This window comes from Capsicum annuum, chromosome 7, assembly GCF_002878395.1.
Source record: "Capsicum annuum cultivar UCD-10X-F1 chromosome 7, UCD10Xv1.1, whole genome shotgun sequence".
Classification (NCBI taxonomy): Eukaryota; Viridiplantae; Streptophyta; class Magnoliopsida; order Solanales; family Solanaceae; genus Capsicum; species Capsicum annuum.
The window spans coordinates 217,919,684-217,929,476 of NC_061117.1; the positions used below are offsets into that span (position 1 = coordinate 217,919,684).

General features: G+C 32.3%; 1 pseudogene; it reads left to right on the forward strand.

Annotated features, from left to right (window-relative positions):
• Positions 1-394: 394 nt before the first annotated feature.
• LOC107876873 lies at positions 395-5,233 on the forward strand (annotated as a pseudogene).
• The last annotated feature ends 4,560 nt before the right edge of the window (positions 5,234-9,793 follow it).

Consider the following 9,793-nt stretch of genomic DNA (forward strand, 5'->3'; position numbering starts at 1 on the left):
TTCATAATACGTCTTCACTTGGTGTGTTCAACACATTGGTCATGAGCAGCATTCTTATCTTATTGGCAAGCTTGGTGTGCTCAACATATTGCACCCTGTAGCAGCTTGAGGGGGTGCGTGTTGAGAGTTAGTTAAATGTAGTTAGTTAGAATTCTAATGTTTCACATTGTTGCTGTTGTTACTGTTTCAGTGGGGCACTGTTACATAAGTGCACTTAACTAACCGATTAGTTAGTTACTTACTACTACTTTCCAGCTAAGAGAGTGTGAGATAGGGAGCTTCTAGATGATTCTAGAACTATTGTTTAAGTTTATAATTAAACACTCCCTAAGTCAAGTGGAAAAAACAGTCGTAACAATCTTATTTCCCATTCTTCTATCAATGAGTACCCAGCTTTTGCTTCTTCACAAATTGATACTCTTCTTCTCTAGAGTTAATTAGAAGATGAATTGCGTCTTGTTGCTATAAATTTCACTAAATTTTGTACCTCTTTTTAGATTAATAATGATTATATCTCTTGAAGAAAGACATAATAAGAAGATTTCATTCAAACTAAAGGAATACAAGTGCATTTTTGAGTAATTATACAAAGAGGTTTGAAAGTGTGTAGCTAAGGTTAGAGACTTAGAGTTGATTGTAGCTAAGGTGTGTAACTATAGGAATAACGTAAGTTGATGCCACTCCCTATAATGGAGATGTGTATTCAATAATGGCTTCAAATTTCAATGTTTGTGTTTGCCGGTCTCGATCAGCATGCAATGAAGACATTATATATTCAAATATAATGGATAATATATTTTCTCGTTTCGTGCATGAAATGAAATCTTCAAAGCCACATGCAGCCATACTTTTGCCATTTCCAGTAACATTTCAGGCAAACCAATGAAGACATTTATCTCTTCTCTTCTCTTCTCTTTTTTTTTTTTTTTTTCTGTATTTCGGTCCGTGATTGACCCTGGCCGTCCATTTCAATATCAAAACTCAAATTTGAGAAATAATATACCAAAACAGTGTAACCCTAGCCAGCCTTTTCTTCTATAAATAGATACTAAATACAACAATATTAATTCATACCATCATTGATTTTCTATTCACCTCTTTAAAGTTTGCGCTAGCTTTGAAAACACTCAACTTGATCACAAGGTTAGCTCTTTGAAAACATTCAACTTGATCACAAGGTTAGCTCTTTGAAAACACTCGACTTGATTTTATTTTTACGGCCATAATACATTTGTATTGACATAAACATGCATGATACTAGTGCATGACCCTGATTTTGCTTCATTTACTCATGAATATATACTATTACCATTTCTTCCTAGTAATCACCACTTAATACGTGTACACTTTGAGTTTTGTCTTGTTCACTTGTGTATGGTGGGTAACATTGCATTCGTAGCATGCATATTATAACACACACACACACTGCTAATTAATGAAGTCATGCTATGATGATAAGGTGGAACTGTTGAAATTTTCTTGTTCAACTTAGCTGTTGATAATAACCATTTTACTTGGTCTTTTGGTTGGTTAAAGATCGACTGCTTATTGTTCGATTTGACTTGGGGATGAGGTGTGGGCTGATCTACTGTTGTTAAAAAGAAGTTCAATGGGTCATAGTGCTAGTTTAGGGATTACTACAATTTTGTTATCATAAAATTAAACCATAAGCTAGTTTATGATAACACACACAAATTGTTATAGGGTCATAGTGCTAGTTTAATAACAAAGGAATATTAATCATTGTGGAGGTAAATTTGTTTATGATTTGAGGTAAACTTTTTATATCTTTTATTTATTTTTGAAGTTTTAGACTAATAAAAGAAAGTTTATTGAATTTTACGTTCTTTTTTACAGTTTTTATAGGCAATTGTAAACTCAAAGGTTGTCCAAGAAATATTTGAGTTCAAAGATTTTCTCTCATGTATATATACTTCTAAGTTTTTTTTTTTGTGTCAGGTCAACGTTGTAATTAAAATCTGAACTATGGATACCATTAGCAACGTTGAGGAAGCTCCACAACAGCAACAACAATTGATGATGGAGGAAGTTCCTCAACAAACTTTACCTGAGGCTTTTGTTCTCGAAATAGTCTGTTGGTACCTCCAACAAGGTTAGCTAATTAATTTAATATAATTGGTCTCGTAATTAATCACCTTTGTAGTGTGTGTGTTTTGATATCGACTACACACCTATATATAGAACATTGATTAAGCCTACTAAAGTTTAATTAGGTAGTAGTTTCATAAACATGGTAATTTCATTTTAAATATTAAGCAGTTTTCATCGTAATGTAATGCCTTATTTTATGTACTTTTATATATATATCAGGCTGAAGCAAAGTGGTGGATTACTTGCAAATGGCAATGCAGAGCATCGCATTACTGTATGGAGATGTTGGAATTGCATTTCAGAGCTTGGGTGTGGTGTATGGAGATATTGGGACGTCACCTATGTATGTGTACTTAAGCACTTTCAACAATGGAATCCAACACAAGGATGACACAATTGGGGTCCTCTCCATCATCTTCTACTCCACCACCCTTGTTGCTATCGTTAAATACGTCTTCATCATTCTTCAAGCAACTTACAATGGAGATGGTAATTGTTTTTTCCACTTATGTTGAACCAAATTAAGTATAACGCATCAATTGATCAGTACTCACTAGCTACAACATTATATTTACAGGAGGTACATTTGCTTTATATTCTTTGATATGTCGACATGCAAATCTGAGCTTAATTCCAAGTCCGGAAGAAGAAGATGGAGACGACTTGTCCACTCCCACCCAAGATGATCACAATAATCCTCTTGTTTTCAGACTCAAAAGTAAACTTGAAAACAGCAAATTTTGCAAGTTGCTACTTCTCTTTGCTACAATGCTTGGTACTTGCATGGTTATTGGGGACAGTGTCCTAACTCATTAATTCTCTCTTTTTCAATATCCACTTTTACCACTTTGGTTTATTTGAAAAAAAGCTGGGTATTTTAATTTCATTATTTGAACTAGAAAAACAATGTGTGCAGTTTTATCCGCTGTGGGGGGAATTAAAAAAGCAAGTCCAGCCATCACGGAAGGTAATTATTTACAATTTGCTGGACAACAAATTTAAATTATTCAGAACATATTATCACCTATTATCAACTTGTTAGTAAATTTTTTTGTTATTACGAGATGCAGAAGGGGTTATTTGGATATCCATCGCAATTCTGGTACTTTTGTTCGCGGCACAGAGACTTGGAACTGATAAAGTGGGGTGCATTTTTGCCCCTATTATTTGTCTCTGGTTTGCATTGATTGGGGGTACTGGCATCTACAACTTGGTAAAATACGATCATACAGTTGTAAAAGCTATCAACCCCATGTACTTCCTAGACTATTTTAGGAGAAACAAAAAGGATGCGTGGATTTCTCTTGGTGGTACTGTTCTCTCCATAGCAGGTAACCATTTTTAACGAGGAAATGAAAAAAAGTACTACTATTATATTGTTTAATTCCACCCAACTTTTAATCTTAAACAATGAACTGCAGGAAGTGAAGCACTATTTGCAGATGTAGGCCATTTCACTATAAGGTCTATTAAATTAAGCATGTGCAGTGTAGCTTATCCAGTTCTAATATTAGCTTACGCTGGACAAGCCTCTTTTCTAAGGGAGAACAGCCAATGCGTCGCCGATGCATTTTTCAAGTCCATACCACGTACGTAAACACATAATTGACATATGAATATTATTCAATATCTATTATAAGATGAAAATACGTGCAATAATGAAGCTATATATACACATTAATTAATTAATTATCATATGATCACAATTGTAATGAGATTACTGATGTTATTTTCTCTTGTGGTTTATGGTGGAAAAAGCTATTAACATGAGGTGATTCCTTTTACTTACCAGATACTTTATATTGGCCAACATTTGTGGTGGCAGTTTTGGCCTCCATAATTGCAAGCCAAGCGATGACCTCCGGGACATTCTCGATAATTCAGCAATCCCTCCCGTGGGGTTGCTTTCCTCGTGTGAAAGTCATTCATACATCAAGCAAACACCGAGGACAAATCTACATCCCGGAGATCAATTATCTCCTTATGTTGGTTTGTGTCTGTCACTCTTGGATTCAGGACTGCTGAAAAGATTGGCGATGCCTATGGTATAACATCTTTTTGAATTTTAACTAGCTACTTTTTCCCAAGAAAAAGTTTATTATGCTTAAATTAAATTAATTGTTTTGCTCTTTAATCACAGGAGTAGCAATTGTGCTTGTGATGAGTTTGACATCGATATTTATTGTTATAGTCATGGTTCTGATTTGGCAAACTCACATCATCGTCGTGATGGCCTATTGTCTGTCCATCGGTGTGATTGAGTTGGTCTATTTCAGTTCTGTGATGTATAAGTTCAAGCAAGGAGGGTATATGCAGCTTATATTTGCTATATTCCTTATGTCAATTATGTACACATGGAATTATGTGTACAGAAAGACATACCACTTCGAGCTGGACCGGAGTATTCCTCTCCATAACATGGAAGAAACAATGGCTAGGACAAGTTGCCATCGCCTACCAGTAGTAGTCATTTTCTATTCAGACATGGTCCAAGGCATTCCACCTGTATTCAAGCACTATCTGACGAATGTGCCTGCCGTACATTCTGTTCTTCTATTTGTATCCTTCAAGACACTTGCTATCAGTGAAGTTCCAACAGAAAAAAGATTCATCTTCACTCGAGCGTATCCAGCTGACTTGTATGTTTTCCACTGTGTGGTGACATACGGATATAATGATACGCGCAACAACCAAGAGACATTTGAAAGATCACTACTGGAGAGGCTCTAGGAATTCGTACAAGAATATGAAGAAGAAGAAGAATCAGTCCGAGCAAGACAATTTGAAGTGCTGGACAGAGCCCAGCAAAACGGGGTGGTTCATCTCATTGGGGTGCATGACACAATAGCCGCAGAGGGATCATCTCTAGTCAAAAAAATTGCAATAAATTATATTTACAACTTTATAAATAGGAACTGCAATAAGGCTCTTGATATGCCTCACAACCATATGTTAAAAATAGGAATGACATATGGACTTTAGGGGTCATTTAGTGTGTAGAGTGTATAAGAAGTGGGTAAATATGATGTATTAGTAATGTAAGTATTAGTTAAGCATGTTTAGTATGTAGAGTGTATAAAAAGTGGGTAAAATATGATGTACTAGTAATGTAAAAGTGTACAACTTAAAAAAATGGAAATTACATGAAAAAAAAGAATGCTAATTTCTTATGTGTCTTTCTTTTCTTTTTGTTTTGTTAAAATAAATGTTACTTTATGTATTTAGTAACTCATTGTGTCTAAGATTTTAAATTTAAAATCGTAAAAGCTTAAAAAAAGTTAATCGTAACTGCTTAAATTGAATATCCAATCAAAATTAAAAACACATATAAAATGAAACCGACATTTCTTATTGCTTTTCAGTTTCGTCGCCAAAGTTATAAGGGAAGGGAGCAATCAAATTCCATTTTTAAGTGTTAATAAATTAATTTTTATTTTTTTATTTTTAATAAAATAATTTATAGCTACATAAATATATCTAAAAATTATATTAAATTACCAATTTTAATAATTTTCTTGTCAAGACATGTCACATAAAATAAAATAAGACCGAAGAAATATTTCCTTTTCGAATAGGAAGTTTTGTACAAATAAAATCATGTATTTGTAGGTGAACTAATAAAATGCCTAACTTGTTTGTTTGATAACCGTATCTGTCACCATATTTAGTGCGCTCGTGCCTTCATTTCTTCTTTTTCTAAATTTGAAATGTGTCTTTACCCCTAGCTTTTTAAAATATGGGATGAAATGTTACTTTTTTTGACATCTTTTTCTAAATTTGAAATGTGTCTTTACCCCTAGCTTTTAAAAACATGGGATGAAATGTTACTTTTTTTGACATCTTTTTCTAAATTTGAAATGTGTCTTCACCCCTAGCTTTTTGAAACATGGGATAAAATGTCACTCTTTTTGACATCTTCTTTTTCTAAATTTGGAATGTGTCTTCACCCCTAACTTTTTGAAACATGGGATAAAATGTTACTCTTTTTGCAGTCAAAGTTGGATAATATTCACCGTTTCAGACTCATTATTAAGCTGTTGATTTGAAATGTAAATTATCTCTTACTTTTTAAAATAATATAGATAAAATTAAATAATTATTTTTAGATAAAAAATGTATTATATGAGACAAATAAAAATAAATGAAGAGAGTAAAATAAAAGATTGATCGCAAACACTTAAGGAAAGGTGGCTTTATGATATGAAAAAGTGACAAGCAAATATAGAATTTTCATAATTTAGTGCAATAAAAAACTAACGCCATGGAAAATTAATACAGCGTGCAATTCACATTTCACAATGATGTCCATGAAATGCAAAAACATGTTTAATGCCTGAGTTGAATGTGCAGCTTAGAATAGATTCTTTAAATTATCTCTTGATTTTTCAAATTACATAAAAAAAATTAGATAATTATTTTTAGACAAAAGAGTATTATACGAGACAAATAAAAATAAATGAAGATAGTAAGATAGAATAATGATCTCAAACACTTAAGAAAAGGTGGCTTTATCATATGAAAAAGTGAAACAAGCAAAAATAAAATTCTCATAATTTAGTGCACAACAAAAACAAACGCCATGAAGAATTAATACAACATGTAATTTACATTCCACAATGATGTCCATGAAATGCAAAAATATGTTCAGTGCCTGAGTTGAATGTGCGGCTTAGAATAGATTCTTTAAATTATCTGTTAATTTTTTAAATTACATATATAAAATTAGACAATTATTTAGAAAAAAAGTACAATACGAGACAAATAAAAATAAATGAAGAGAAAGATAGAATAATGATTTCAAGCACTTAAAGAAAGATGGCTTTATCATATGAAAAAGTGAAGCAAGCAAAAATAGAATTCTCATAATTTAGTGCACATAAAAAGCAAAACGCCATGAAGAATTAATACAACATGCAATTTACATTCCACAATGATGTCCATGAAATGCAAAAACATGTTCAGCAAGTTGCATGTGCAGCTTAGAATAGATTCTTTAAATTATCTATTAATTTTTTAAGTTACATATGCAAAATTAGATAATTATTTTTAGATGAAAAATTACTATACGAGAGAAATAAAAATAAATGGAGAGTAAGATAGAATAATGATCTCAAACACTTACACAATGTTTGGATGGCGTTTTTTCATGGTATGGTTATTAGGAGAATCATGTTTGTTTTGATTGTTTTTAAAATGTATGGTATGATATGATTTAATTTTATGATTTGAAAATCATGAAAACCTCACTTTATGTAACTACCAATTTGATGGTATCCCATAATTTCCTTATTCTTTTCTCCAATTATACCCTTATTTAATATTATATAATATTATTTTATCCTTGACCCTCTATTGTTTAACTCCACCTCCTAGCCCGACTCCCCCCACCCCACCAGCCCCCACCTCCACCCCAAAAAAATTTATTTTAGAAAATTTTAAAATTTATTCTTATCCCACCCCGGCCTACTCCGACCCTACTATGCCCAACCTATTTTTTAAATAATTATTTAAAAAAAAAAATTTAAAACTTTTTCTTACTCCAACCTCACCCCCACTCTCCTGCTCCACCTACCAACACCAATTTTCTTACTTTTTAAAAAATATTCAAAAAAAATTTCTTACTCCACCCTCACTCCTTATCCGCCCTCTCCCCCACAATTTTTTTAATGTATTTTTAAAAAATTCAAAATTTTTTTTCTTACTCACCCCATACCCTGACCTCACCCCCCCACTACACTACCACCACCACCACCAACAACAACAACAACAGCAACAACAACAGCAACAACAACAACAACAACAACAACAACAGCAACAACAACAGCAACAACAACAGCAATAACAACAGCAACTACAACAGCAACAACAACAGCAACAACAGCAACAACAGCAGCAACAACAACAACAACAACAATAACAACAACAACAATATCAACAACAACAACAGCAACAACAACAGCAACAGCAACAGCAACAGCAACAACAGCAATAGCAACAGCAATATTCAAAGAAAACTAAGTCGAAGAGGGTTCAACACCTACTATAACCACATAAAAAATAATTTTAATCATGTATAAATAGTATATTTTTCCGTCGAAGGAGGTTCGGACGAACACCCTAAAGAAAGCTGGCTCCGCCTCTGCTTAGAATAGATTCTTTAAATTATCTATTAATTTTTTAAATTACATAAATAAAATTAGACAATTATTTTTAGACAAAAAATATTATAGAGACAAATAAAAATAAATGAAGAGAGTAAGATAGAATAATGATCTCAAACACTTAAGGAAAGGTGGCTTTATCATATGAAAAAGTGAAACAAGCAAAAATAGAATTCTCATAATTTAGTGCGCATAAAAAACAACGCCATGAAGAATTGATACAACATGCAATTTACATTCCACAATGATGTCCATGAAATATAAAAGAGTTAATACATAAAAAATGACCCTAAACTTGACACCAAATTATAACTTTGACCTTAAACTTTGACAGTACACAAATATGACCTTTAACTATTTAAAACTGCACAAATATGACCTCCAATCCTACGTGGCAAAACGCATGTTCAATACGCAAATCTGAACGCATCTAGCTTAAAATCTAAGGGCATAATACATAAATATGACCTTAAACTTTGACAGTGCACAAATATGACCTTTAACTATTCAAAACTGCACAAATATGACCTTTAAATGACTCTTCACTATTATTTTTTCATTATTTTTGGCTCAAAGATGAAAATGACATCTAATTTCTTTTGTCATTGCAAAAAAAGAGCAATATTGAAGATTTATTAATTAGGCGGGTCAGCCTCATATGAAAAAATCGAGCGGGTATGTATATATATTATAAAGCAGAGGACGAATTTAAATTATATAATATATCTAAATATTATTTATTTAAATATTAAATTAAAGATGAAACTATACTAATAATAAAAAAATTATAGTTTTAATAAAATGTTATTGCATTAATGTTATTAAGGATAGTAGTAGTATTATATTAAATTAACGTTATCAAATTAACGTAAGTTATTAAATTAATGTTATTAAAACGTTATTAAATTAACGCGAGGCGGACCTACGTGGTTGCCATGGGGTTCACCCGAACCCCCCCTCCCTCCGGTAAAAAAATTACGTTGTATATATATAAGATAGAAAATGTATATTTATGTACGTATATTAATGTTGAACAACATGAAACAAGACACTTAGATAGCCCAGTGGTGTTATTTGCTCTTCTTGGGCGCTTCTTTCAGCCTATTGTGAAGGTTCGATCCCTGCTAGTGACTGTTTTTTTTTTAATTAAAAAAAAGTTAGGTGCTGCTATAAAATAAAGAAAATATTAAAAATAATAATACTAATTTTAAAATAAATAAAAGTTAGGTGTTGTTACTATAGAAATAAATGAAGAAATTATTATTATTATTATAAAAATAACAACGACGACAACAAAAACAACAACAACAACAACAACAGCAACAACAACAACAGCAACAACAACAGCAACAGCAACAACAAAGCAACACCAATAGCAAAGCAACAACAACAGCAACAGCAACAACAACAACAACAACAGCAACAGCAACAACAACAACAACACCAACAGCAATAGCAACAGCAACAGCAACAACAACACCACAGCAACAGCAATAACAACACCAACAGCAACAACAACA